At 49.0% G+C, this 27615-nt stretch overlaps 1 long non-coding RNA gene across 4 annotated transcripts in view; it reads left to right on the plus strand.

The window, feature by feature from the left end:
• The window catches only part of LOC135217068 (uncharacterized), an 82202-nt gene that overhangs the window by 14247 nt on the left and 40340 nt on the right, over positions 1 to 27615 (plus strand). The gene's annotated exons all lie outside the window — the stretch shown is intronic.

Genomic DNA, 27615 nt, shown 5'->3' on the forward strand with positions numbered 1-27615 from the left:
TTTTAGAAGATTGATGCCATCTCGATGTTTACGGAGTCGCTTGTGTCGACAAACTTCCCATTTCCTGTGATAAATCGGCACACCACTTGTACCCACAGATGCTGGGGCACTTTCATCACAACAATCGGAACACGGTCCCTAACCACAACGTTTTTAAGTAAACAACTGGGAGCACTTACAGATTGCCGGGCCCTCCCGCCCGCCGACCAAAATCGGCGGAAGAACACCAAAACCAATATGGCGGCGATACCAAAACAATAATAAAGAAAGTAGTACCGAAAGTTAAAGCGAAAGGGTAAAGGGGGACCCCATTGGGAATCCGGGGTTTTTGGGTGGGGGGATACAGATACGAGTGTCGTTGACCACCGAAAACTTTATGGTAATGGGGGAGTGTATTGGGAACCGGGTGTTTTTGGGTGGGGGGATGCACAGACGGTGGCTGTGGGAGGGAAAAGACGTAAAATGTAACAGTAGGTTGACCCCTTACTCTGCAACCGCTCTGTGGGCAATGCTAGCTTACTACTGACCCAAGTTGGGCGTGCAAATGTATTTTTTTATGTGTGTTGTCAGTAAGGCCGTAGCGGAACGGCGCTTCGCGCCTTATCCGCATTTTTAAAGATTTTTGGCAGGCACGACATGTTTTGGCAAGCGGTAATATTGCGCTGCGCGCGCTAACCAGAGGGTTTACAGTGGGCCAACCAACCTAACCGCGTAGCTGGCCAGTCTAACCACGGACAATCCACCACTTGCGAGCGACTACATATCCGCGACCAATCGATTTATGTGTGTTGTCAGTAAGGCCGCGGAACGGCGCTTCGCGCCTTATCCGCATATTTAAAGATTCTTGGCAGGCACGACATGTTTTGGCAAGCAGTAATATTGCGCTGCGCGCACTAACCACAGGGTTTACAGTGGGCCAACCAACCTAACCGCGTGGCTGGCCAGTCTAACCGCAGACAATCCACCATTTTAAAGTACCATTAAACTACCCTAGATACATTATTGCACTTACCTTAGAATTGAAAATCTTCCATGTCAGAGTCGGAGAATTCTGGTTGGGCGATTCTGGGCCTTTTGACTGGGGGCGGGACGTCTAGCATCGGCATTTCGGTTTGAACACCGCAGTCACGGGTTTGTTGAGGTTGAGGAGTACTGCGGGACAAAGGACGGATTTTCGTTGGCGTTGACTCTGCTTTCTTTAATGGATAAGTGCGTTTAATGAGTTCGAGGAATGTTTTGAACGGGCAACCACTGTTATTAAAGTAACGTTTTTTAATGCAGCACATGGAAAAATAAGAAGGGTACAGTGTTCTCACCGTACCACTCCGCGGCAAAACATTTCTTTTTAAAACTTGCCATGTAGATTTGAAAGTATTGATGTGTATGTTTTTGTCGGTTGGATCGACAAAGTGTAAAGAGTGATTGGTAATTATAATGTTCTTTAAAGTGCTTACTTAGTGTAGTGTATGATTTCCAACAGTCTGAAATAATTATTGAATCTGGATGAATATTTTCAATGAGGATGGGAAGCAGGGTTTCAGCCAATCGGTCCTGAACGATTTGGAAAAACGTGTCCTTTGTTTCGCGGTCTATTCCACCTAAAACCCAACAACCATCAACACGCCGACCTTTGTTAAATTTACGTTTGCCAAACTTTGACTCGTCAATTTCAACAATGTGGCCGGGTCCACCGATTTTGCGATTGTCCTGGACCAAAATGTCGATACAGACTTCCCGGCAGAAATTATACCATTCCAACCATGGTTTTGTTCGGTGAAACCGATATGGAGAGTCATTTTCATAAAGGCCTGTGGTAGCTCGTGGATCCAGCCATAAATTATTTGGAGGATTGTGCCGAAATCCAGGTGTGAGCGGGAGAAGAAAGAGCCGTTCCGTATCGTTGTTATTTTACGACACGTACGGAAGCTGCAGCGCCACACGAAACTGTCTTCCTCTTTAACGAGGCTGATGGTTCCCACTTTACACTTGTCACAAGTTCCACTGAAATCGCCCAACAGTCGCTTTTGAAAAGATATGTACGTAGTACATCAACGTCTTGACATAAAGTATATAGCACACCAAAAGTAACCGGATTGTTTCACTCAAAAAGCAGAGGAGGGACAGGTGTGATGCTACGGGATGCGCCATGTTGACTGCTTTGAAAACTCGCGGGGTCGGCCCAGGTGATAAAGGCCATGCTGGGTCGACGGGACTACTTAGGGCGGCGGTTGGATTTGGGTGTTGTGCGGCCCGGGAAATTGGTATTTTTTTATGTGCGTATTCCGTAAATAATTACGGAATACGCCTACAGTGTCACCCATGTGAATAAAGTGCGGTATCGTAACGGAATTCGCAGAAGCAAAGGCAATGGGGGCTTGGTGAGGTTTTTAGAGGATAAAGTTTTGAATATTTGCGGCGCGGAGGAGCCGCCATGTTTGTTTGAATGGCGTGCGGCCCGGGAAATTGGAAATTGGTTCCCAAAACTGTAGGTAAATAATTACGGGATACGCATACATCGGCACCTATGTTAATAAAAAAAGGTATCGTAACGGGAATGACAGTAGCGTAAGCAATGGGGGCTGGGCGGGGTGTTATAGGAGACATGTTGCCTTTTTTGAATGTTCGCGCCATGTTTTGAAGGTTTAGGTCGTGAGAGGTCGGGGTCGTAGGGACTACTTACCGTGGCGGATGGATTTGGGTGTCGCGGGGCCCGGGAAACTGGCCCAGTAATCCATAAACTACCTAACAACGGTTTTGGTAGAAGACGACGACAAAGCGTGCACTAGATAATTTTTTAAATAAATAGTAAAACCAATATTTTACATATTTATGATGATTGATTTAGAAATATTCGTTATTGAAAAAGTAACTCGATTCTGACTCAAATTTAAGTAATTATTTTTCGGAATTGGAATGTTCTTTTAAGTCCTGTATTATGACGTCACGACATCTTGACTTTCGTACCTATTGTAAATAATTGCTATACTCAACTTTCTTGCAGAACAGTTTACCAGTTATTCATGCAGATTGTTATCAGCTATTCATGTAATTGTTATAATCGTAATGCGCATATATTATATCTTTATTATTTACTTTTTGGATATATAAAGATGTTTTACTGCCGGATTACCACCGTAGTGTAACGCTATCGCTTTCGGTCCCTGGGCCTCTGTCTGTTTTCGCACCATAAGAAATTATGGGGCCGAATTTGCAATGACCAGAAAGTCGTTAAAAGAGGAAAGTTAGCATTGAGGGGCATATGTTTTGATTGAGAAAAATACAAATTTATACAATAGCTGGGTTGTAAAAAGTACTTGATTACAAAAATCTTGATTGACAACTGAGCAGCATACCCACTGTGGGTTTCAGAGACAGTGCAAGCACGTTTTTTGGCAATATTTCTGTAACGAACACTCGTATCAGAACGAAATTTTGCCATAGTGCATTACACCCAGTGTCGTAATTTATAAGGGTATCGTGAATCACTAATCGTAAAGAACTAACAACCACGTCCCTTGTACCAAGAGACAAAAACTTCATTATCCAAAAATGGATACAAACACGCGTAAAAAGCTCCACCTACCCTCTCTCCCCCTCCCCCCTCCACCGCCACCCCTTTCCTTCTTCCTTCCTTCGCCTCTCTTTCTCTCTCCTCTCTCTCTCTCTCTCTCTCTCTCTCTCTCTCTTCTGTTGCCATTCGGTATGTGTTGACCCTCCAAACTGGGTATAAGACTATACACAAAAAGTGGAAATTGGTGAAATTAGGCTATGTATTGGAAGTAGATATACATAAATATTAAAGCAATTTTATCATTATTGCATTACTATGACTAGTATTCATGGAAACAGTTTATAATAATGCATCGGCGTATGTGTGAAGCTCCACTAATGTGGCAACGATGATTTTGCCATTCTTAGCATGCAAACATTAAAGGTTTAATTTATTTCTGGCATACAGTTATTAAAAGAAATAAAAATTCTTATATAGACTTAAATCCATGAAAAGTGCTAGCAAAAAAAAAAATTATAATCCACTTATCCGTAGTCAGTTCCTCTATGGTTTTCGGCAGCCAGATGTACGACAAGGTTAGAAACATTGGATTGTATCTACTTTAGAAATATCTGTAATTTTTCGGGGTAATTTGGTTGCAAAAAAGGGATAATAGACATGAATTAAATAAACATTTTGAAATAACAAAGTAAAGTTGAACTAAATAATGAGTAAAGTAAACAATTAAGGGAATAAAACTTTGCAGTGTCGTCGTCTGCTACTCGTAACTGTGTTTGTGGAGTGAACGTTTAGGAACCAGGAACAGCAACTTGGTTCAAGTGCATTGTGGAGTGAATTAATACCAAAATGTGTATAATAACAATCAAATAAGCACTGTGGAGTTTCAGTTGTCATGACAGCAAGGATAAAAACCACCGATTACAAGGTAAAAATGAATTCAGTTCAAACCATGACCCCAGGAATAACAAGTTTCATACTTTCACTAATATAGGCAACAAAATGTTTTATTGTGCTGATTACAACTGCAATCTTGAGTAAGATCAATAAACGTTACATATATACGCTAACATTGTTCAAATGAGTGCTGGGAAGGCTGGGAAAGATGGTGTCCATCCGTGAACAGACCTGTCCATCCACACGATAGCTGCCATATTGGATTTCAAAACTGCCTTGAAAACATATTTTACAAACAGCGTCACATGCTTACTTTAGTTCAAATGGGGCTTTCTTATATCTCATTATGTTGACAAAACTTCAATCTTTTGAAATGTATGCTTAGAGTTGTAATTGTATTCTTGTTTCACCAATTAAATATCGAGTGAATAAGACCTGTCCAGCGTGATGATGGTGGATCGTTCGTGATTTTTTACCCTATATCTGATTTGTTCCGACACGGCATACAAACCTTCGGTCCTTTTACAATAGGAAGGTACTAGCGGCAGCTGGATAGGTCGTAAGCTTTCGAACAAGGGGTTCGGTAGTTAACTGCTTGTCCGACAGGCGCGCGCGCGCGACTGGGAGGTAAACAAACCACTTTTGCTTTCGGACTCACAGCGAGTGGGCGTGTGTGTTCTACGCTCTCTGCCCGCTTCTCATCGTTTGCTTTCCCTTTGGTTGTATGGTTGTTTCGTGTTAGAGTGAATCATTGTAAGTACAATCATTCTTTTTTATGCATGACACTTACCTGGCAGGTATATATATAGCTTATCCTCTTGACGCACTGGCAGAATTTCAAAACTCGCGGCAACCGCTAGTACACTGGTAGTTCAGGTGATGGCCACCCCGTTCCCGTAGCGCTGGTACTTGGAACTATTCCCGTTTTCCTCAGATTTTCTCTGCCAGCCGAACCGGCAACATCGTTGTTGGTTCTCTGATAGAATTTCCTGCTCGTTGACTGTCTTTTTGGATATTGGTATCGTATTCACGAAGTTAGCGTGGCAATCACATTTGGTTTGGATTTTGATTTAGTATGTCTGATTCAGGAAGTATGTTTAGAGTTTGTGTGAAAGAAGGGTGTAAGGTGAGACTGCCGAAATCATCGGTAGATCCACATACTATTTGTAAGAAGTGTCGGGAGTTTGTATGTACGTGGGACAATAGGTGCAATGAATGTCAGTGTCTGAATGAGAAAGAGTGGAAGGCTCTTATGAAGTATGTGAGAGATTAGAAAAAGATCGGGTTAGAAGATCTGTACTCTAGGAGTAAGAGATCGGGGTCTTGCGAGTAAGCCTTTTCCGAATTAATCTTGCATGTGTCTTCTCCAGCTCATTCACATGTAGACGTAGCACCTTCCCCTCAGGTTTCTCCTGTGCCCGTTGCTGTATCTGAGGATACTACTGATCCATTGTGAAAGTGTTCGCTGCCCTTGCGTCCATGGGAGATCAAATTAAACGATTAACAGACAAAGTGGAAGTTTTTAGTGACAGTGATCGTCCCTCTCGTGCTTGCTCCTAGGACCGAGACCTCTGTCAAGCTCCCAGACCCAAGCAGAAGGCTGTCGACAGTCGAAGGGAGGCGAGAGGGTTTTACTCGCGATCAGTCGTCCCTTCAGGCAGTCCTGTTGCTTCCCAGGCTGCAGCAGTACGCCATGGAAAAAAAAAAGGCAATACTGGGAAGTGCCGTTATTCATCGGATAGTTCGCGTCAGGAAAGGAGTAGGCGTTTCGCGGAAGTATCGCGTCCTCTCAAGAGGTCATACTTTCCGTCCTCATCACAGGATGAAAGGGCTGTTGATCAAGAATGGGTGGAGTAGCCCTGAGATTTTTCATCGGAGGATGAAGAAGTTATCCCTATCAAAAGGAAGAGGATTTCTCTGTCAGTTGGTTAAGTAACTAGCGGTGCGGTGAGAGGTGTTTCTCCGCTTAGAGGAACTCCACTGCGTAGACCGCAGGTCGCTCGCCTCTCCGTGTTAGCCCGGTGCATCCTCGATCTCATCATCATCAGGAGTCTCGTAAGGAAGCGGAGACGAAGGAAGTTCTGCGGGACATGCAGGAGAGATTAGCAGTGATTGTCCAATCATGGGAGAACGCCCCGAACAATCTTCGGTTAGACGTTAAGGACTCGTCTCTCCCGGTTAAGTCCTCCAAGAGGACGCAGGACGTGCAGCGCAAGCCAGGACGCAGTGCATCCCTTAAAAGTGGACGAAGCAGTGCAGGAACGCAAGAGGAAGAGTGATGGACGCATGGTGGACGCATACGTTCAGGAGGACACAGGACGCAGGCGGCAGCAAGTGGAAACTTTTTCTCGACAAGGAAGAGAGGAGTTTTACAAGGAGACAGCTCCGCATTCGCTCTCTAAGCAGGCTCTGCATAAGGATCCCGCTTTGGAGAGTCATCAGATCTTGGTTTTCAAGATATTTCTTCGCAGGAGGAAGAATTTGTGGAGAGTGCGGAAGAGGACAAGAATGTGGAAGCTCCTTCCTCGGACTACAAGAGACTAACAGAGTGCCTTCTTTCTTTGTTTGAAGGAGATTTTCAACCTCAGCCCGCCATCGCGCCTTTGTCTCAATTTTCGAAGACGAAGACAACCAAGAAATCGTCTTTTTTGAAAATGACTTTGTCTATTTCGGCCAAGAAAGCCCTTCAACGCGTAAATGAGTGGTGAAGGAGAAGAAGAGAGAGTCGGGGAAGACTTCTTTTGCTTTTCCTCCGGCCAAGTTGGCTTCTAAGTCTGGTGTTTGGTATGGTACGGGGGAAAGTCTTGGCCTGGGAGTTCCTGCCTCCTCCCAGGGAGACTTTTCCAACATAGTGGACAGCTCCCGTAGACATGCTTTACATTCAGCCAAAGTGTGGTGGACTTCGTCAGAGTTCGACCATTTACTCAAAGGTATCTATCGGACTTTTGAGGTTTTTAATTTTCTTGACTGGTCGTTGGGGGCCCTGGCGCGGACTTCGGAGATGGAGGATTCGTCAGAATCCGAGTTACCGAGAAGTATCATGTCCTGTATGGATAAAGCCTTGAGAGATGGAGCTAATGAATTGGCTTCACTTTTTACAGCAGGCGTTTTGAGGAACGACATCTTTTGTGCTCGTTCGCTGCTAAAGGAGTCTCGAACGCGCAAAAGTCGGAGTTGATGTTCTCTCCTCTTTCAGGGACAGCTCTTCCCTCAAGATATCATTAAGGACATCTCGCTCTCCTCACTCAGAAGGCTACTCAGGATCTACTAACGTCTTCTGTAAGTATTTACCTTCTAATGTAATGAAGAAGACTCCGAATGGATACAAGAAACATCATAGCAAGCACTTTCGGGGTAGGACCTTTTTTTCCCGACCAGCATTTAGAGGGAAAAGAGTTCCAGCCAAAAAAGAGGTTCGAAAACCTGAACCAAGCAATGAGTCAGAAGTCCTCCAGACTTGTGTGGGGGCCAGACTTTTAGACTTCTGGGAAGTCTGGCAAAGCAAAGGAGCGGATCCTTGGTCTGTAAAGGTAGCGAAGGAAGGATACAAGATCCCCTTTCTCAAGAAACCACCTCTCGCTACAGCTCCGAGAGCCCTAGGGGCTCATTACATCGATTTAGAGAAGAGAGAAGCTCTTTGGCATCAAGTTGTCAGCATGTTAGAAAAGGGGGCCATAGAAACGGTGCTGGATCACGAATCCCCAGGGTTTTACAACCGTCTGTTTCTAGTACCGAAGTCATCAGGAGGTTGGAGGCCAGTACTGGACGTAAGTCAGCTAAACTTGTTCGTAGAAAAGAAAAACCAAGTTTACGATGGAGACGAACGATTCAGTACTGGCAGCGGTACGACAGGGGAGTGGATGGTAACGCTGGACCTTCAGGATGCGTACTTCCATATTCCGATTCATCCAAGGTCCAGGAAATATTTGAGATTCGTGATCCAGGACAGGATTTATCAATTCAAAGCCTTTGCTTCGGTCTGTGCACGGCTCTCAAATTTTTACAAGAATGATGTCGAATGTGGCGAAGTGGCTTCATTTGTTAGGAGTCAGAGTCTCTCTCTACCTCGACGATTGGCTTATAAGAGCACAATCAAAACAGCAATGTCTGGAGGACACGAACATCACATTGGATTTAACTCAGCAGCTGGGTCTGATGGTAAACCTGAAAAAGTCACGGTTGATCCCCTCTTAGGCAGCTAGTTTATTTGGGGATTCTGATCTCCTCAGTGACTTTTTCGTGGGCTTTTCCGTCACCCGAAGGCGAACCATGTGCCTGCGGAAAGTGCAAGAATTCCTATTGAAAGACCAATGCTCGGCGAGAGAGTGGATGAGCCTGCTGGGGACACTCTCTTCATTAGAGCGGTTCATTTCCCTAGGGAGACTTCACATGAGGCCCTTACAGTTCTTTCTGAACGAAGTCTGGCCAAGAAGATCGCAACCAGATTCCTTCCGGTTTCCAATTCCTTCAAAGATAAAGGAGGAATTAAAAGTGGTGGCTAGTTCCTTCCGGGGACGTTGTCAGAGGGTACGTCACTCCAGCAGAGGAACCCAGACCGGATATTATTTTCCGACGCGTCAGACGCAGGCTGGGGAGCAACGCTGGGCCCTCGGGAGGAGGTCAGGCCTTTGGAACGAAGAGAAGGCATGGCACATAAACAGGAAGGAACTGATGGCGATCTTCTTGGCTCTGAAAGCGTTCAGACCGTGGATCAGCGGCAAAGTGGTGCAGATCAACGCGGACAATACCACAGCTCTGGCATATATACGAAAACAAGGAGGAACCCACTCGTTGTCCCTTTGCAACTTGGCGAAGGAGATTCTTCTGTGGTCGCAGAGAGAAAACGTCACCTGCTCACCAGGTTCATTCAAGGAGAGAAGAACGTCAGAGCGGACCTGTTGAGCAGGGACGGACAAGTGCTTTCCACGGAGTGGATGTTGCATCTTCAAGTATGCCAGAGGACTGTGGAAGCTCTGGGGCACACCAGTAGTGGATCTTTTCGCTACCGCTGGCCAGCGACGAAGAGGTTACCGAACTATTGTTCTCCAATCCCGGGAACCACTCTTTGCAGTTCCGCAGGTCCGAATGCCTTCCTACTTAGATTGGACGGGTCTAAGATGCGTCACGCATTTCCCCCGTTGCAAGATTTTAGAAGGGTAATGAAAAAATTCAGAGAAAGTCGAGGAACAAGGGCTGACTCTGATTAGCCCCATACTGGCCGGCCCAAACGTGGTTCACAGAGGTACTGGAATGGACAGTGGATTCTCCGAGAAGTCTACCCACGAGAGTAGATCTTCTCAAACAACCCCACTTTGACAGGTTCCACAAGAACACCCTCGCTCTGGGTCTGACTGCGTTCAGACTATCGAAAGACTTGTCAGAGCGAGGGGGTTTTCTAGAGAAGCAGCGAAGGCAGTTGCAAGAGCACAAAGGCCATCAACTATCAAAGTGTACCAGTCGAAGTGGGAGAACTTCCGTAAATGGTGTAAGAATCGGAAGATTTCTTCATCCAGTACCTCTGTGACACAAATTGCAGATTTCCTTCTGTATCTGAAGAAGGAACTGGGTTTGGCTAATCAGACAATTAAAGGTTATAAGTGTATGTTGTCTGCAGTGTTTAGACACAGAGGTTTAGATCTGTCCAACGACGCAGATCTTAGAGATCTTCTCAGATCTTTTAATACAAAGAAGGATCGACTTTGCAGAACTCCTTCTTGGAATTTGGATGTCGTTCTCAAGTTCTTGGAAACGGATAGGTTTGAACCTATGGGGCAGTTCGTCTTTGCGAGAGCTAACGAAGAAGACTATTTTCTTAGTAGCCTTAGCTACAGCTAAAAGATTAGCGAGCTGCAAAGCTATTGACAAGCAAGTAGGTTGGAAGCACAACAAAGCAGTTTGTTCTTTTCAACAGGAGTTCTTAGCAAAGAATGAGAATCCTTCGCATCCATATGGCCAAGATCATTTGAGATTGAAGGACTGGCTGATCTAGTAGGTCAAGAACACGAAAAGGGTTCTTTGCCCAGTAAGAGCCTTACGGTCTTACGTAGAAAGAACAAGAGCATTAGGGGGACTTCATGTTCTCTGTGGTGCTCTGTTAAAGATCCTACTAGACCTATGTCTAAAAACGCGATGGCTTTCTTTGTAAGAGAAGTCATTAAAGAAGCTCATTTACTTTGTCAGGAAGAATGCTTCGGCTTGATTAAGGTTAAAGCTCATGAGTGAGAGCAGTAGCTACGTCCTTAGCATTCAGGAAAATTTAGCCCTCAAGGACATTATAGATTTGACGTTTTGGAGGACAAACTCTGTGTTTGCCTCTATTACCTTAGAGACGTGAAGACAACTTTGATAATTGTCAAACGTTAGGCCCGTACGTATTCTCAGGTACAGTACTGGGCAAAGGAGTTTCCACCCCATACCTAATAACATGCTAGGTTTTTATTTTAAATTAGGTTATAGTGTTTTTTATGGTTGTCTGAGAAGGTTAATACCAGCTCAGTTTTTTGGTGTAGTGTTTATTATTGTAATGTGTGTGTGGTTCAGGTGACTAACTTTCCTAGCATGAATGGCCCGTGGTAATGAGGGGCTATGGGTTCTCTGTCAGCAGATGGTCATGTCCCAGTTGTCAGACCCTTGTTGTTAGCTTTCTCAACAACAGGTCACATCCTAGTTGAGAGCTACTAAGGTTTAGCAGGCTAAGAGGCAGGACCTACGAAGTCAGCTACCTTAGCAGGTAAGGAACTTAATAAATAATTTTAAAAATTAGTTAATTTTTGAATTATGACGATGTTGCCGTCTGTGACCCACCTCCAAATGTGTCAATCAGCTATATATATACCTGCCAGGTAAGTGTCATGCATAAAAATGATATTGTTATGATACAATAAAGTTTTATGCATACTTACCTGGCAGGTATATATAAATTAATTTCCCACCCTCCTCCCCTCAGGAGACAGGGTTCAGAGAAAAATCTGAGAAAACGGGAATAGTTCCAAGTACCAGCGCCACGGGTAACGGGTGATCACCTGAATACCAGTGTACTAGCGGTTGCCGCGAGTTTTGAAATTCTGCCAGTGCGTCAAGAGGATAAGCTATATATATACCTGCCAGGTAAGTATGCATAAAACTTTATTGTATCATAACAATATCATTTTTCATCATCATTTATTGGATTGTGATCAATTATTTAGTCTCCACGCCCCGCTACCCTCCAGAGATTGTGTCCGGGTACCGAAGGGCGTAAATGCGGTAAGTTCCGCTCCTTCCCAGAAATTGATCCCCATATTTTGTGCGCTCGGTGTCGGGGGCGTGAATGTACCCGAGCCGAGCCCTGTGAAGTGTGTATGTCTTGGTCGGAGGCGCAGTGGGGCTTGTACAAAGGTAGGAAGAAGCGAAGGCCTACAAAGGAGTCGTCGGAGAGCTCTCCCACGACTCCTTTGGTTACAGACACTTGGTCTTCTTTCCTGCCTCCCGCTCAGCTCCCACGTTTGGCGCCTTCCCCTGCGGGGGGGGGTTTCTAGGTCCTTCTCCTCACCCGATCTGTCGAGTGTGGAGGAGGGCGCGAGATACCCCGACGTTGAGTTGTACTCTGGGTCCTCTATCCGTTCGTCTACATCGCATGGACGGGTAGAGGATCCTGCTAATCACCCGACCTTTTGCTTCCTCAGGTGCTGTTGCTGCGAAGGACGACCTCGGACAGGTGTGGGCATCGTTGGGTCTGCAGGGCGTGCCAAGTGTCCAGGGGCTGCTCTACCATTTCGCTGGCTCTGTGGCGGTCACGCACGCTACGGTGACAACCACACGACCCTGTCAACCCCTGGCTATGCTTCACCTCCTCATCTGGTGTATACCCCGCACGCGGTGTCTGTCACACCAACTCCATCGGTGCAGGGGCCGATCGCCGTACCACGGGGGAGTGTGATGCCGCCGCCTGGGTTTGCCGTGCTGCCTCGACCGGACTTCGTGTGCCCGAAGAGCTCGCCCCTGGACCTCCCACCAGTACCTAGGATGTCTGTGCTGCTGGTCCGTCCACCTGGTCTGCCTGTACAGCCTGCCGTACCTGCCACCGCTGTTTTACTGACGTGGATGTTGCCGACTACCCGCTGCCGTCCTGTGTCTGTTCCTGCCGTCTCCACTGCTGTTCCTGTGATGCCTGCACCTGCTGACGTTGTTCCTGTTCGTGGCGCCGCTGCTCCCGATGCCGATCCGGACAGGTGCGTCCAGGCCCTGTTGCTTCGGCAACAGCAGCCCCGGCTCCGCCCTGGATGACAGATTTGACATCGGTCCTGAGGAAGCTGACGAAGAAGAAGAGGAAGAGGAGGAAGGTGTCGTCGTCGTCTTTATCGTCTTCTTCGTCGTCGTCGTCGTCTGCCGCCTCTCCCCCTTCATCTTCTAAGGCTTCACAGACTAAGAAGAAGAAGGTCGCCTCCTCCCCCCCTAAGAAGTCTCCTTCGGGAGCTTCTAAGGGCCCGTCTCGCTCCGGTGAGACGGGGGTTCTTCCGCTGGTCATCCTGCTCCTTCGGGAGCAGGGCCCGTCTCTTCTTCCGCAAGGAAGAAGACTACGGGGACCAGAGGGGTGCCGGCTAACACCGGCACTTCCTCGCCTGCTGTTAGTGGTTCTGCCACGGCAGCAGGATCCGTCTCGGCCTCTCGTTCGCGAGAGGTACCGAGTGTACAGTCGCCCACCAGCGACCGTGCAGCTAGGAACCAGACCTCTGAGCCAGCTCAGCGTCAGGTTCACGGCACGGAGCATAAGACTGGTGACAGCCGCTCACGCGACTCTCACCAGACCAGCTCTCGCTCTCGCGGCGACCAGCTGGCTACCCGGGCTGACGTGACGGTCCACGGGCTGAGGCTGGGAAGAGGTCCCCCCGTTCGCCGGCGCCAGCCACGGCTGGTACCAGCGACGTGACGTGCCGTGAGGATATGCACCGGTCTCACCGTGACAGTGGAGCTCGCCGGTCGCCTGACCGTCGCTCTCACAGAGAGCGATCGGGTACGGCCACCAGCACCAGCTCTACTGACACTCGAGACCGGGGCCGCTGTGTTCAGTCCAGCCGTTCTCCACAGCGAGACGGCTTGACCAGGCCTGCAGCTCGATCGCCACCGCGGGTTGGCGATCGCCTGCAGCCCTGCGAGCGAGGAGGGAGCGTCAGGTCTGCCTCTCCCATACCTTCAACCTCCTCGGGTTTACACCGGGAGGAGCGAGGTATTGAGGAGTGATGGTTCTTGTGGGGAGGGGTGGCGCCCCTCAGGATCCCACCACGACGCCCTAACGTACCAGGCACGGTTCTCGGACCGGCCAGGTCGTATGCGCAAGTGGCTGGAGGAGACCGAGAGGGGTCTGTCGCTGTTCCCCCCCTCGAGGGGGGAGGGTCTCGGGAGTTGCTCCTGTTCGAGGGACTGGATGGTCCTACTCCGCAGGATGCAGTCACTCCTGAGATTCAGAGGAACTTTGCCGAGGTAATTGCGCTGATTCGTCAGCACAACGACCTCGGGGAAGGATCGCCGCTCCCACCTTCCGAGCCCACGTCCCGGCTCGAATCGTTCGGGGTGGGGCCCGAAGAGGGAACCCAGACCGACGTGGATTGCCGCCGATCGGAGCTTGCCGACTCAGTGCTGGACCAGGTAGAGGTCTCTTGTCTCCGGACAAGACGGTTCTCTTCAAGTCTGGCAGGTCGAGCAAGCTGCTTCCACCTCCTCTACTGTGACAGCGGCGTTTCTACGTGCCGTCCGAAGACCCGATGCGCCCAAACAGGTGAACCCGGAGTTAGCCATGCTAACGCCGGGTGTGTGTCTGCAGCAGCTCCTGTCAGGAGAACCTGTGGTTCTCGCAGCAAGAGGCACTCGGCCTGGAATCCACTGCCATGCAGCTTTCCAGGCCGTCTCCTGGATAGATCTGTGGTCCCTCACAGTATCTAAGGTCGCAGCCAACTCCGGGGGAATTTCTCCCGCCCGAAGATTGACTCGGTCTTTAGGAGACTTTGCCAGTCTGGGGGAAGAGCCATCTCCTTCCTTGCCCACCAGACGGTAAACCTGTGGGCCAACCTGGTTCTCCGACGTAGGGACGCTGTCCTTACTCGAGTTTCCAGGCGGCTGGGCGTGAAGCGGCATTGGGACTTCGCAATGGACCGTTACGGAGTTTCCACGTCTCTCTTCCCAGGAGAGATGGTGGACGCTGCGGTGGACAGACGGCGCACTGATGACAGTGACCGTCTGGTACACCGGAGGCAGTTTCGAAGGCTTCTGGGCAGCCTCGAACTGCGGCCAAGCCAAAGAGCTCGGCTAGCGCTTCCACTGGTGGCTAAGACGGTAGTCGCGTCGAAGCCCCCCGTAGAAAGACTCTGTCTTCTTCGACTTCTGCAAAGGGGGGGCCGTTAACCAGCCCTCTCCCAGCCCTCCTTCTCGCGAGGAGGCTCGGGAAGAAGTCGAAGAAAGGGGGGAAACGCTAGGGACGGCGTTCCCCCTCACCTGCTGCCGGAAGTGGGGGGGGTGCCTGGCCAGCCATTGGGCAACTTGGCAGCGCTACGGCGCCGAGACCTGGATTGTAGATGTCCTTCGGGAGGGATATCTATTACCCTTCGAATCTCGGCCACCCCTCACCTCCAACCCGGTCCAACAGCAGTCGTACGTTCCAGGATCATCGAAGGACGTAGCATTGAGACAGGAGATCAAGACCATGCTGAGCAAACGAGCTGTAGAGATCGTCACGGATCATTCACGGGCTTCTACATCGACTCTTCCTGGTGGAAAGTCTACGGGGCTGGCGGCCCGGTGATAGATCTCTCTCCCCTGAACCGGTTTGTTCGCCAGACCCGGTTCACGATGGAGACAGCACGCTCCGTGCTCGACTCCTATCAGGGAGAACGATTTCATGCTTTCAGTGGACTTGAAGGATGCGTATTTCCAAATACCCATTCATCAGTCCTCTAGAAAGTACCTCCGCTTCATCCTCGACGGGACGGTGTACCAATTCAGGGCACTTTGCTTCGGTCTCTCAACTGCCTCACCGGTGTTCACGCGAGTGTTCACTCTGGTGCTCGCTTGGACCCATTCGCACGGGATACGTCTGATGAGGTATCTCGACGATTGGTTAGTCCTGGCGAGCTCCTGCTTGCAGTTGCTACAGGACAGGGATCGGCTACTCGAGTTCTGTCGCGATCTGGGGATCGTTGTGGAACTTCGAGAAGTCCGATCTCGAGCCAAGCAGAGGATGAAGTACCTGGGTATGCTGATTGACACGGTAGCAGGGCGAGTCTTCCCCGCAGACTCGCGGATCAGCAGATTCAGGGAGGCAGCCAACCAGTTCCTGTCTCGGCAGGAACAGGTAGCTCAGCGATGGCAAGTCGTGATCGGACACCTGTCGTCACTCGAGAAGTTAGTCCCTCACGGGCGTCTTCACCTGCGGTCTCTTCAGTGGAGGCTAAAGGAGAGTTGATCACAGGCGACGGATCCCCCAAGCTTTCCAGTGTCACTGACACCGGAGGTGAGGCAGGACCTAGCTTGGTGGCTGGACGACAGGAACCTCTTAAGAGGACATGCAGCTGTTCTCAGACGCATCGACCGAGGGATGGGGCGCACACCTGGAGGAGTTGCTGACTTCGGGAGTGTGGGACGAGAACGACAAGCACCTTCACATCAATGTACTGGAACTCAAGGCAGCGTTTCTCGCTCTCCAAGAGTTTCAGGACCGCTTGATGGGACACTCAGTGGTGTTGATGTGCGACAACACCACGGTGGTGGCCTACGTCAACAAACAGGGGGGCCTAGTGTCTCTCCCGTTGTACCAGTTGACTCGGCAGATGCACGAGTGGGCCGAGGCACACTCAATAGAGCTGTCGGCACGCTACATTCCAGGGAAGAGGAATGTAGTAGCAGACAAGCTCAGCCGTCGGGATCAGGTGATAGGGACCGGAGGTGGTCTCTACACTAGGACGTGGCGGAAAGGCTCTTCGACCTGTGGGGGCGACCAGTTGTGGATCTGTTCGCCACCCGGCACAACAGAAAACTTCAGGTTTTCTTTTCAGCCGTGCCGGACCCATGGGCAGCTGCAGAGGAGCTCTTCAACAACCGTGGGACAACCTCTTCGTCTACGCCTTTCCCCCGTTCAGCCTGATTCGCCCAAGGTGATCAGTCGAGCACTGGCGTCACCCCGAATCTCAGGATTGATCCTGGTGGCTCCCAAATGGCCACAGGCCATTTGGTATCCGGACCTGCTGGCTCTTCTCGCAGAAGAACCGAGAGAGATTCCCCCTTGGCACAACCTTCTCGCCCAGCCACACGTCGAGCGGTACCACCAAGCAGTCCAGTCCCTACGACTTCACGGCTGGCTGTTATCCACCATCTCTTGCGAACGAAAGGCTTTTCTCGTAGCGCAGCAACAGAGATGGCTGGAAACGTCCGTCAGTCCTCTGCAGCTGTGTACCAGGGGAAGTGGGCCGTCTTCTGTGGTTGGTGTCGTAGACGGGGTATATCTCCTCTCAGAGCCACTCTTCAGCAGGTAGCGGATTTCCTCGTGTTTCTTCGCCGAGAGAAGCTCCTCTCAGTCCCCACAGTCAAAGGATATAGAGCCGCCCTGGCACTTGTCCTGAAACTGAGGGGATTGGACATCTCGAACTCGTTCGAGATCTCCTTGCTTATGAGGAGCTTCGAAAGGTCTTGCCCATACAGGGAACTCAGGCTCCCTGCGTGGGATGTGACTCTCGTCCTTAGGAGTTTGACTCGAAGACCCTTCGAGCCACTCCGAGAGTCGTCAAGACAGGGATCTGCACCCTCAAGACCCTCTTCTTGCTGGCCCTGGCATCGGCGAGAGAGTAGGGGAACTTCATGGTCCTTTTTCCTATGATGTACGACACTCCAGGGGATGGGGATCTGTGACGCTCGATTTCGTCCCGAACTTCGTTGCGAAGACTCAGAAACCTTCGGTCCCTGACGACAGGTTCGAGTCTTTCACGATTCCCTCCCTAATGGACTTCACCGATAATGATGCGGATGAGATGCTGCTTTGTCCGTGAGGGCGCTACGGCGCTATCTGAAGAAAACTCGACACCTCAGGCTGAGTGTCGACGACCTCTTCGTTAGCACCGGGGTGGTAACCCAAAAGAAAGAAGTATCCAAGAACACTCTTTCGTTCTGGCTGCATGAGGCTGATGGTAGTGACGACATCCGTACGTCCCGTCCGAGAGCTCACGAAGTCAGAAGTATTGGCCCCTCGTTGGCGTTCGTAAGAACTTCTCCGTGGCGCAGGTCCTGAAGGCAGGTGTCTGGTCTAACCAGACTACCTTCACCTCCTTCTACCTCGGGATATTGCCCACAGGTCCTTGGATACCTTTTTCCTTAGGACACGTGGTGGCTGCTCAACAAGTTTGTGTAGCTAAACCCCAGACGTCGTAGACTGAACAGCATCGTCGTCCTGGTGTGACTGTGCGGATGGATGTGTGAAATGAGTGATTGTGACTGGCTTTCTCTTCCCATCTTTCCTCCTCCTCTACCTGTGGGCAGAGGGCCACGGTCGTCACTACGCTGGATGAGGACGAGATGCAGGTGAGCTATATGACCAGAGCCCCATCCTATCCCTTCACTAGGGATAGGAGCAAAATATCCACCCACTTCCTCCTACAAGGGGGGGGGCGGGGGGGAAGTGGATGCCAACAAGAGACAAACCATGACTTATATTTGCTCCTGCTACAGGAACAAGTTCTTACATTGCTGGTACGAAGAGATACGCTGCCCTCCTCTCTCTTAGTACTCGGTGTCCAGATGGTCTGACCATTGATCCTGCGGTGCACACCCCGATCAATCGGACAGAGGCTTGGATCCCTCCCTCTCTCTTACGACCAGGGAGGCATTCCAAGGTTGGCGAACCACCAGTCCTGTTCACAAAAGACTCAAGATTCCTCCACCAAGAAGGTGAGTCTTCCTATTGTAAAAGGACGAAGGTTTGTATGCCGTGTCGGAACAAATGACAATTTGTCCAAAATTGCATTTTTCCTAACTATACAAACCTGAGGTTCTTTTACACATAGTCCCACCTCATGCCACCCCTCACTGCAGTTTTTGCTTGGGCCAAAAGCAAAAGTGATTTGTTTACCTCCCCAGTCGCGCTGCGCGCGGATGCGCCTGCCTCGGACAAGCAGTTAACTACCGAACCCCTTGTTCGAAGCTTACGACCTATCCAGCTGCCGCTAGTACATTCCTATTGTAAAAGGACCTCAGGTTTGTATAGTTAGGAAAAATGCAATTTTGGACAAATTGTCATTTTGTTGACGAAACTTCAATCCAGGGGGAAACACTGCAGTGGATCCATCGTCATCTCGTGGATCAGCCTTGTTCACTTGATATTTAGGGTTGGTGAAACAAGAATACAATTATATCTTTAAGCATACCATTCAAAAGATTGAAGTTTTGTCAACATAATGTGATATATGAAAGCGCCATACGAACTAAAATAGGTAGCATGTGAGGTCTTCGTAAAAAATGTTTTCAAGGCAGTTTTCAGGTAAATCCAATATAACGTCCACTGACTGAGGTGCCGTTCGTAACCGCAAAGGATCCAACATCTTTCCCAGCCTTCTCAGCACTCATTTGGACAATGTTAGTCTATATAGGTATATGTAACGTTTATTGATCTTACTCAAGATTGCAGTTGTAATCAGCACAATAAAACAACATTTTGTTGCCTATATTAGTGAAAGTATGAAACTTCTTATTCCCGGAGTCATGGTTTGAACTGAAATTCATTTTTACCTTGTAATCGGTGGCTTTATCCTTACTGCCATCACAACTGAAACTCCACAGTGCTTATTTGATTGTGATTATACATGTTTTGGTCTTAATTCACTCCAAATTGCTCTTGAACTACGTTGCGGTTCTTGGTTCCTAAGTGCTCACTCCACAAACACAGTTGCGGGCAGCACACAAGTACACGGTTTATGAGGTACAAAGCTTTACTTTTGTATTCCCTTAATTGTTTACTTTACTCATTATTTAGTTTAACTTTAATTTGTTACTTCAAAATGTTTATTTAATTCATGTCTATTATCCCTTTTTGGCAACCAAATTAACCCTTTACTGCCGACTAGACGTATTTTACGTCGACATTTTTTGTCTCTCGGGTGCCGACTGGACGTATTTTACGTCGACATACAAAAGTTTTTTTAAAAATTCGCGGAAAAATACTTTTAGGCCTACCAGCTGAAAACTCTTGAATCACGCGCCTTGGGGGATGCTGGGAGTTCACGGATCAAGGTGTTGTTTTGTTTACAATCGTTACGCAGGAGCGCAAGCGCGAATTTCTTTCTTGCCGCACTAAAAAGTATCTGTGACACATCTTGGAAATTATTTCGTCACTTTGACATAATTTTTGTACCATTTTAAATTAGCCGTTAAATGGAGTATTATATATCAAAATGTGCGCATTTTTATGTAGAATACAACAAAAAAATACTCATGATTGTAGCTTTTATCGGTTTTGAGATATTTTCATATAAATATAACGATAAGTGCCAAAATTTCAACCTTCGGTCAAATTTGACTCTACCGAAATGGTCGAAAAACGCAATTGTAAGCTAAAACTCTTATATTTTAGCAATAATCAATCATTTACTTTAATTTTGCAACTAATTGGAAGTCTCTAGCACAATATTTTGATTTATGGTGAATTTATGAAAAAACTTTTTCCTTACGTCCGCGCGGTAACTCTTCTGAAAAAAATTATACATGAGATTGTGGTAATGTTTGCACCATTTTAAAATTAGCCGTTACATAAAGTTTTATATATGGAAAATTTGCGCAATTTCATGCACAATACAAACTAAAAACAACCCATGGTTGTAGCTTTTATCAATTTTGAAATATTTTCATATAAAAAATGATAAGTGACAAATTTTCAACCTGCGGTCAAATTTGACTCTACCGAAATGGTCGAAAAACGCAATTGTAAGCTAAAACGCTTATTTGTTCCGATACGTAATACAAACCCTCGGTCCTTTAACAATAGGAAGGTAACTAGCGGCAGGTGGGAAGGTCGTAAACTTCGAACAAGGGGAGAACGGTAGTTAACTGCTTGTCCGATCGTGCGCGCGCCCGCGCGCCCGAGAGGTGAAGAATCACTTTTGCTTTCGGCCGCGGGTGTGAAGGACGTGTTCGTCATCGCTCTCTGCCCGTTTCATCGTCGTATGCTTTGTTTATATTGTTTTCTACTAATGGTTTGTTTGATCTTGAAAATGAAACTGTAAGTACACTGTTTTCATTTTCATTACTTAATTATGAATCAACATGGAGCTATCGCCGTAGAGTTGCCGCTTCTAGGGCCGGTCGCCGCCGTACCGAGGAGGGGTATGCCGCCGCCGCCTGTGTTTTCTTCGTGTTGCCTGCCCCAGACTTCCGCTGTTCCAGCAGCTCGCCCCTGGACCGGCCGCCAGTACCAGCTTCCCGCTGGCTGCCGATGATTCTACGAGGCGATGGCTGGGCCTGCCGTACCTGTCGCTGAGTGGTTCCCGCTACTGGCTTGGCTGTCCCTTCTGTGTTTACCGCTGCCGCTGTTCCTGCCACTCCTGAGCTGGTTGCTGTTCCTGTCGCTCCTGGTTCCTGCGCCTGTCCATGCTGGTCCTGCCCATGGTGTGTCTTCCCCAGTCCCAGGTCCGTCCGGACAGGTGCAGTCGGGCCGTGTTGCTTCGGCAATAGGCCCGACTCCGGCCTGGATGGAGGACCTGACGACTGTCCTGCGTGAGCTGACGAAGAAGAGGAAGGTGTCATCTTCGTCTTCGTCTGCTGCTGCCTCTTCCCTTCGACTTCTAAGGCCCATAAGCCGAAGAAGAAGAAGGCTGCCTCCCCCCTCCCCCCTAAGAAGTCTCCTTCGGGAACTTCTAAGGGTCCGTCCCACCTCGGTGGGACGGGGGGGTCCTTCTGCTGGTCCTCCTGCTCCTTCTGGGAGCGGAGCCCGTCTCCCCTTCCGTAAGGAAGAGATAGACGGGGACCAGAGGAGTATCGGTTAGCTCTGGTACTTCCTCGCCTGGTGCTAGCGGCGATGCGCTACGCCAGGTTCCGGCTCGGTCTCTCGTTCGCGGGAGTAAAAATCCCGAGTGTACGCTCTCCCATCGGGAGACCGTGCAGCCAAAGTTTCGGCGCCAGAGTTCGCTCGGCGCCAAGACCACGGCACGGAGCAGAAGGCTGGCGAGAACCGCTCAGGTGACTCTCGCCAGGCCAGCGCCGCTCTCGCAGCGACCAGCTGGTAACCGGGTTTTCCCCTAAGAAGACTCCTTCGGAACTTCGAAGGGCTCGTCACACTCCGGTGTGACGGGGGGGTTCTTCTGCTGGTCCTCCTGTTCCTTCGGGAACGGGGCCCGTCTCCCCTTCTGAGAAGAAGAAGAAGACGGGGACCAAGGGTGTGCTGGCTACCGCTGGTACACCCTCGCCTGGTCTTGGCAGCTCTGCTGCTAAGCCAGGTACCGGTCTCGGTTTCTCGTCCGTGAGAAGTTCCGAGTGTACGGTCTCCTTCGGGTGACCGTGCAGCCAAAGTTAAGAACGCCTGAGTTCGCTCAGCGTCATGACCGAGGCACGGAGCAGAAGACTGTCAGAGCCGCTCAGGCCAGCAAGGCCGCTCTCTTCAGCGACCAGCCGGTACCCTCAGGTGGACGTGACGGTCTCTGCCGCCACACGGGTTGAGGCTGGGAAGCCCCCCAGGTCCCCCAGTCCCCTCGACCGACGGTACCAGCCTCGGCTGGTACCAGCGGGTTTTTGACGTGCCGCGAGGACGCTCACCGGTCTCACCGCGAAAGTGAGCTCTGCAGGTCACCTGACCGCCGCTCCCACAGGGACCGGGCGGAGGATACGATGACCAGCAGCAGCTCGTCTGACGCACGGGACCGGGGTCGACGTGCTCAGTCGAGCCGCTCGCCACAGGTGAGCGGCACGGCCAGGCCTGCAGATCGATCCCCACCGCGGGTTGGTGATCGGCTGCAGCCCCCCACGTACGCTGGTCCTGCCAGCGAGCGGGGGGGAAGCGTCAGGTCTGTCTCTCCACTACCTTCAACTTCCTCGGGCTACACCGGAAGAGCGAGGTAGCTAGGAGTGATCGTGAGAGGTGCGCCGCTCACGATCCCGTCACGACGCCGCACGTGCCACGTATGGTCTTAGGACCAACCAGGACGTACGCGCAAGTGATTGGAGGCGACCGTCAGGGGGGGGGAGGGGGGTGGGGTGGGGGTAGCGTCAGTTCTGTCTCTCCGATACCTTCAACTTCCTCGGCATACGCCAGGAAGAGCGAGGTATATAGGAGGATATCGTGAGAGATGCGCCGCTCACGATCCGTCACGACGCCGCACGTGCCAGGTATGGTCTTAGGACCAGCCAGGACGTACGACGCAAGTGATTGGAGGCAACCGTCAGGGATCTGTTGCTGGTCCTTCTTCTGAAGGAGGAGGGTCTTGGGAGCTGCTCTTGTTGAGGGACTAGATGGTCCTACTCCTCAAGACGCTGTAACTTCTGAGATTCAGAGTAACTTTGCCCAGGTTATTGCACTGATTCGTCAGCACAACGACCTGGGGGAAGGATCGCCGCTCCCACCAGCAGAGCCCCATGTCTCTGCTCGAGTCGTTTTGGGGCCCTTGAGAGGGAACCCAAACCGACGGTGGGTTTGCCGCGATCGGAGCTTGCCGATCTGTCTTGAACCAGAGTCTCTCGTCTCCGGACAAGAAGGCTCTCGTCAGTTCTCCCCCCAGGCCGGTCGATCAAGCTACTTCCACCTCCTCTACTGCGACAGCGGCGTTTCTACGTGTCTTCCGGACACCGTATTTAAAATACTCCTTTCGGTCCTCCTGAGAGGTTTCGACCTTGACGAGGACTGGAATGAGTCGGAGGACGGTATCGGCTCTCTCCTGTCAGTGTCGATCAGCCCCACCCAGACGACGTTCACAGTGGCTGCAGACCCTTACCTACAGTGAGAGTTCGTAACCCCTCCTCGGAAAACGTTTTCTCTGACGATACGTTTTCCCAGACTCTGAGAGGCCATCGCCGCAAGGCGATGGCTGCTCCTACTCTTCTCCAACTGCTAGTTCCACTGGGAAGGCGAGCGAGTATCCAAATTCCTCCCCCATTCCCTCTCTCCTTACGGCTACGAGGGAAGGGGAGGGATCCTACAGAGATTTCTCTGTAGGATTCCGAATTTGTGGGGGGACTGCGTCTACGGGGGGACCTTCGGGTCCTACCTGACGTAAGCCCCGTCGTTGAGGGGGAGGGATCCTCCCCATTCTCGATTTCTAACGGGAATCGAGACCCCCACCCCCGCCGATCATCGTTTTGACGATTCGGTGGGGGTTTCGCAGACTGCTTAGAATTCTACGGAATTTTCTAGCGCATTCAGAGTTTTTGAGAGTTTCTTACGATCTCCAAACACTTAGGCGAGACCACGGTCCCAAAGTGAGCGAGACGAGAATCCCCGATATGTTACACGATAATCGGAACCTCGCCTATGCTCGAATTCCTGGAATTTCTAGCATTAGGAAGAAGACTGCTGCTGAAGAAGACTATCTCACAATAGGCGACCAACCTGGAATAGAGAAGAACGGACGGGAATATCCAGTTTGGCTTGAACTATCGTCTTAGTATTCTGTTCACATTGAAGCTTTCCTTCGAGGAAGACTTCTTCACTCTCTTTGATAGAGACCGAAGGTGGTCGATCTCCAATCCTTATTTTGTTTTCTTGAAGGAAAGAATTTAGGATGGAGATCGTTGTTCAGAATCCTACAAATATACTACGTATATTACCTCGCGACATGATTCTGCTAAGCAGTTGAATGGTCCGAGGGTAGGCGCATATCCTGGTTATTCTAACGGATTGCGACTTCAGACGAAAAGTATTCTAATTGAACTGCAACTCGGGTTGCCTGCAACCTCCCAGGAGTTTCCAGTTTCAATTTTATTTTATATACTTATGGTGTTGTCACAACAACACCATTTAAGCTTTTATATTTACCCGAAATTCGTTTCGCATAAATATAATTGCTCGAGCATAATCTTTTTATGCTCGGTGGTTCTAGCCGAACGCATTCCTTCGTGGAAAGGATTACTTGGCAACTCAGGATGACGAAGTCAGCGACAGCTACTGCGTATTGAATTGCCCGAGGCATTCAGTACCAGCTGCCGCTTTGAGATGGACGGTTGGTTATGTCTTTCTCACCTGCTTTGATTGAATACCAACCGTATCTCTGCCCAACAATCACGGACTTAAGTCTCTGATTAACGGGGATTCTCGCATACATGAATGACCATCTACTGCTGTGACGCTAGTATTCATCGTCTTCGGTATTGCGAGAATTTTAAACAGATATCTATTCGACTCTCATCTTTCTGTTTACCGCACGGTTACAGAATTCTGTAATAGTCTCTGCTGCATCGTATCTCGATAATGCGAATGATTTTTGCGGAATCTGAGTTTGTCCTCAAATATCTTGTATTCGGAGGTGTGCAATTGTTCATTGTTCACCCGGATTAGCAGATGTATTGAAAGACATCGCCTACTCCCACACCTGCCAGCTCTACTTCCAAACGTTCAGCCCATGAGAAGCAGTTCTTCAGGCGGCTCTCCCTGTGTTTCATTACTGAAGAACGCCCGCTTTCACTGCACACCGGACAGCAATGAAATGGCGGTTAGCGTTTTCAGTCATTTGTAAGCACAGGTTTTGAGAATCTTGAGATTCCTTCTCTCGATTCAGCTGGAAGACGTAGGTTGCATTCATTGCCTACCTTCGTCTTCAACGTCACATAGTGTTGTTTCTTCCTTAAAGCTGAGATTCAACGTCTATGAGATTTTCTTGCCATCAGGGACCTCGGTCTTTTGAAGGCAATTGACTTTCGCCTTTTGAGCTTATGCATTAAGAGAATCATCGCCGCGCCGTCCGGCATCGGTGACTAACAAATATTTTATTTGTTTGGTCTCTCAGCATAACTCTTTAAAGGGCGAAGGTCACGTGACTTACCCGGATGCTTGTACAACTTGCCTCTACTGATTCCGAACCCAGTCAGTCGGCAGCTGTCAGAGCGCCCGAGTCAGTTACGAACTATGCTGTGGACTTAGTTCGGTTGTTCCAGAGCAATCATTACTTCGTCTTATAGCTTGTCAGTATGAGTACTGTACATAAACCAAAGTCGAGAAGAGGGATAGGTCATACGACTATCCCCTTCTTTTTCGTCTTAGGTAACTGCATGACTTCTCTTGAGTCAAGCACAAAGGGGATGGGGATTTGTGACCTGCTCGATTTCGTACCGATCTTCGTAGCGAAGACTCAGAACCCTTCGTAACTGACGATTGGTTTGAGTCCTTCACAATACCCTCCCTAATGGACTTCACCGCCTCCGATACGAAGGCTATGCTGCTTTGTCCTGTGAAGGCGCGACGGAGCTGTCTGAAGAAACTCGACACCCAGGATGAGTGTGGACGCCTCTTCATCATTCTCTCGCGTTCCGCAAGAACTTCTCCGTTGGCGCAGGTAATGAAGGCAGGCGCCTGATCCAACCGACCGCATGACCCTCCTTCTACCTTCGGGATATTGCCCACAGTTCCTTGGATCTTTTTCCTTGGGAACCGTGGTGGTTGCTCAACACGTTGTGTAGTTAACCCAGACCCTCGCAGGCTGAACAGCATCGAGTCCTGGTGTGACCGTAAGAATGGATGAGGAATGAGAGTGTGACTGGCTCCTCTTCCCCATTTTTTTCTTCCCTCTACCTCTGGGTAGAGGGACACGGTCGTCACCCTGCTGGGTAGGACGAGATGCAGGTGAGCTACTCAATAGAGCACCATCCTATCCCTTTCAGTAGGGATAGGAGTAAATATCCACCACTTCCTCCAACAAGGGGGAGAAGTGGATGCCAATTTGAGACAAACCCATCATTTTATGATTGTCTCTTGCAAACAGGAACAAGTTCTGCTTGCTGGTACGAAGAGATACGCTTGCCTCTCTCTTAGTACTTGGCCCAGAGGTCTGACCATTGATCCTGCGGTGCACACCCCGATCAATCGGACAGAGGTTTGGATCCCTCCCTTGCTCTTCTTACGACCAGGGAGGCACTCCAGGTTGGACGAACACCAGTCTGTTCACCAAAAAGACTCAGATTTCCTCCCACCAAGAAGCGAGTCTTCCTATGTTAAAGGACCGAGGGTTTGTATTACGTATCGGAACAAATTGGGACAAATTTGTCGAAAATTGCATTTTTTCCTAACTATACAAACCTGAGGTCCTTTACATTATAGTCCCAACCTCATGCCACCCTTCACTCTGCAACTTTTTGCATGGGCCTAAAGCAAAAGTGATTCTTCACCTCTCGGGCGCGCGCGCACGATCGGACAAGTAGTTAACTACCTTTGTTCTCCCCTTGTTCGAAGCTTACGACCGTCCCAGCTGCCGCTAGTTACCTTCCTATGGTTAACGGACCTCAGGTTTGTATAGTTATGAAAATGCAATTTTTCGAACAAATTGTCATATTCTATAATATTCAAGCATTTACCTTCATTTTGCAAACAAATTGGAAGTCTCTAGTACAATATTTCGATTATGGTGAATTTATGAAAAAAATAACATTTTCTTTACGTCCGCGCGGTAACTCTTCCAAAAAAATCATACGTACTATTGTAGTAATGTTTGCACCATTTTAAATTAGCCGTTACATAAAGTTTTATATATGACAATGTGCGCAATTTTATGCAGAATACAACAATAAATAATTGAAGGTTGTAGCTTTTCTCCTTTTTGAAATATTTGCATATAAATCACGATAAATAGAAAAAAAAACCACGTTCGGGGTCAACTTTGCTACCGAAATGGTCGAAAAACACGCAATTGTAAGCTAAAACTCTTACAGTCTAGTAATATTCAGTCATTTATCTTCATCTTGAAACAAATTCGAAGTCTCTAGCAAAATATTTAGATTTATAGGTGAATTTAATCTTTCCTTCCCTCCGCGCGCAGATTCTCCGCCACAAATCTCTGAAATACGCACGTCCCATTCTCGGAATATTTGCTCCGTTTCATATTAGGCATTTCATAGAGTTTTATATATGAAAATGTGCGCAATTTCATGTAGAATAAAACAAAAATATTTGAAGTTGTAGCTTTTCTTATTTCCGAAATAATTGCATATATATATATATAAAAAAAATTCGACATTCGGTCAACTTTAACTAGTCAGATATGGTCGAAACTGCAATTGTAAGCTAATAA

Source organism: Macrobrachium nipponense, chromosome 7, assembly GCF_015104395.2.
Source record: "Macrobrachium nipponense isolate FS-2020 chromosome 7, ASM1510439v2, whole genome shotgun sequence".
NCBI lineage: Eukaryota > Metazoa > Arthropoda > Malacostraca > Decapoda > Palaemonidae > Macrobrachium > Macrobrachium nipponense.